At 36.7% G+C, this 3,200-nt stretch overlaps 1 pseudogene; it reads right to left on the reverse strand.

Annotated features, from left to right (window-relative positions):
* Positions 1 to 782: 782 nt before the first annotated feature.
* Positions 783 to 2,819, reverse strand: LOC123235279 (annotated as a pseudogene).
* Positions 2,820 to 3,200: the final 381 nt, after the last annotated feature.

Genomic DNA, 3,200 nt, shown 5'->3' on the forward strand with positions numbered 1-3,200 from the left:
CTGATACTCTTGATTATTTTAATTTTTTTTAAAAAATCAGTGTTTCAGAAATAATGGAACAACTCCAGATCACTCTGTCTCATAGTCCAACTTACTGGAATCTTTAAAAAGTATAGTGCATTTGCATTCTCAATTTTAAAGGAAGCTATAGTTCATATATGGCTTACTATGCCATGATCATTTTGTTCCCACATTTTTCTACCACCATCTCCTTGTTTTTGAATCAGCTAAATACAAAATAAAATCAAACTAGCAAGTTTTTTTCTTTTAATTGTCCTATGCATTTTTGTGGTTGTCCATAACACTTAACATTCAGCAGCTTATCTAAAGTTCACATAAATTTGCCCTTTTTTCTGCAGTATGTGTTGACTTCATTGAGTGCATAAAGAATTTTTAGTCAAGAATTTTGCATACATTTATGTGGTAGGTCTTGAAATCTTACACTGTCAGTCTATACATTTCTCCTGATTAAAAGAGGATTGATGACATTAAAACAATCAGAACAAAATATTTAAAAGGAAAAAGGAAAACTAGTGAAAAACAAATTACCAACACAGCTGAAACTGAAGCACAAATAATTATGCGATCTTAAAAAAAAGAAAATAAATTTCCAATGTAATCGTGTTTCCTTTCATAAAGGAGTTCACTTTATATTCATTAAGCAGAGACTCAGTTTTCTTAAGGTGGTCAGGAAGCCAAAAACTTCAGAACTCTTTGCTCATCCTGATCTATCTTGTACGTGGGTCTTAGGACAGAGTCCTTTACCATCTGCTAAGTACTTCTGGATTTGCCCAAGAATCGGGATCTCCCTCTTCAACAGTGCTTCCTACACACACTTCTTCTATCCCTGTTTCTATCTCTTCTACTGTATTTTTTTTTTTTTTTTTTTGCTGTAGAACCTCTGGTACTTAGATCTATTGGGACTTACACTTCTCCGATGAGGACTAGAATCCTTGTAAGAGTGCCTTCTATGAAACCTCTTTTTCCTTTGTCTTTCATCTTTACTTGTGTCCCTTCTATGCTTGCTCCTATCCTTTTTATGCCTCTCCTCAGTACTTGTCTCTACTGAGCCCTCATTTCCCCTTACTCAGTTCTCTCTTACATTTGTCTTGTTCAAAAGATGACTGGTTTTTGGCACATTCTGGTCACAAGTAGATGTGCCCTTTTTCATTGGTGCTTATTGGCAGGAAGACAAGAGATCACACCTGAACATTGTTTTTCTGTATAGCTTTCACTTATAATACAGTTAAGTTTCTTGCTTTCTTTTCACTGAGCTTCTTCACTTATGCTGCCATTCACATTTTTGGAATTAAAATTAATCTCCTGATTTGAAAGCATTTCTCTTTGACAGATCTGAGTTGGTTGACCCATAAGGGAATGCAAGGAGGCAGAAGTAACACTGCTTGAAGACACTGACTGTATAACATTTATAACAGGTTGTAATAGGGCAGTACGAGATGCCATTGCTTCTTCCTTGTTCTGCTGTGTTTCATCTATTTTCTCACTCAACAAAATGTTTAATAGCCACTCCCTTACCTCTTTCTATTTTCTCTAGTCCCAGAGCTTACTCTTTTTCCTCTTCCACCTGTCTGAATTTAGTCATCTTCTCTCTTCAAGTTGTCAAAGGCAAATTTTTTCTTCTTTCTGTTCCTGTTCTAGTAATTTTACTGCCTTTGCTCTACTTAGCAGTTCGGCAATTAATCTCATTGAAAATTTCTTTGAGCCATCAAGAATTTCCTCTCCTCCAGTTTTATCTTCTTTTATAACTGTTTTCTCCTCTTCTGCTTATATCTTTCCTATTTTTTTTCTGATTTCAATGACTTCACAGTCTTTGTTTTGTTCTCTCTTGTGAAGCTTTTCTTGTTTTCTTTCTATTTTCAACTCCTCTAATTCTTTCTGTTTTTTTTCCTCTCCTTTTTGCCTTTCTTCAGCTTCTTTTTCTTTACATTTTGCTCTTCTCTTTGTTCAAGTTCTTGAAGTTTCTGCCTTTCAAGCTGATTTTTTTTTAATAGAGGCCTCACGAAGGTGTTTAGTTGAATCAAAAGAAACCTTTCTATTGCTGGCTACTGCTTTGCCCTTTATACATTTGCACCGTTATACATTAGTTTCATACCATGCAAGGCATTCATAGCTTTGATGGAGCCAACATATTCTCTATACTGAACATAAGCTTCAAAGTTCAAATGTGCACCAAACTAAAAGTATGAAAATTTCTGCCAGCCATTTCTTCTCTATAAGGGTTTAACATCGGAATGTCCACATTCCATATTTCTCCAAATGTCTAAAACCCCCTGATGAGAATTTCTTCATTTGGTTTTTCTGAACCAGATTCCTTCAGTGCAAACCATTTACAAGGTAATCCTTCCAAATGAACTGTATCTGGTCCCTCTCCTGGCAGTCTTATTTGTATCTTTTGCATCAGGAAAAAAAAAAAAAAAGAGTCCCATCATCATGCCAAGTTGGAAAATCTATTTTAAACTCAGCAGCCTGAACTTTTGAAATATCAGAGAAACCAGTAAGTTTTATTGTTTTGCCCTCAAGACATGTAAGAAAAAAATTAACCAAACTCTTATTTTCAAATTCTCCCTCAAAATGGATGAAATCTATAGTGCTTTTAGGCATTCGAAGAGTGGAAAATTGATGACTGTACCATCCCTTTCAATCTTTTCATCACTTCCCAATTAGAAATGGAGTTTCCAGGTTGCTTCAGTTGTGGAAATGCTACACTATTTGCCATTTTTGTAATTGACTTCAGGTACAATCCGTGTAAACTACAAAGTTCAGTCAGATGTGTCATAAACTACCTAGGCAGCCGCCATAGTCAAAAGTTACATCTGCTCTAGGAGTCTCTGAGTGACTCTTCAGCAAGTTGGAGGCTTGCTCCCCTGCATTCAATCCATCCCTTGCTCTCCCCAACCCTCATCCAGAAACTGGGAGTGCTCCCCCTCTTTTCTTTTTAAGCATATGTCAATTCAATATATGATTTTCAGAGAGATCAGCTTTCTTCATGCCAGTGGCATCTCTGCCCAAACTCTGGAATTTCAACTGAAATCTCCTCTAGGGCCATTCATCCAGCTGTATTTAATCCCCTGAAGAAACCAAGAGCTCTCTCATTCTAATCACAACTCTCTCAGTAGTCCTTGAAGGGATGGCCTTGGCTTCCCAACGTTCCACAGGAAGTGGCCAGCACCGGGCAAGCA

The sequence above is a fragment of the Gracilinanus agilis genome, chromosome 2, assembly GCF_016433145.1.
Source record: "Gracilinanus agilis isolate LMUSP501 chromosome 2, AgileGrace, whole genome shotgun sequence".
Lineage (NCBI taxonomy): Eukaryota > Metazoa > Chordata > Mammalia > Didelphimorphia > Didelphidae > Gracilinanus > Gracilinanus agilis.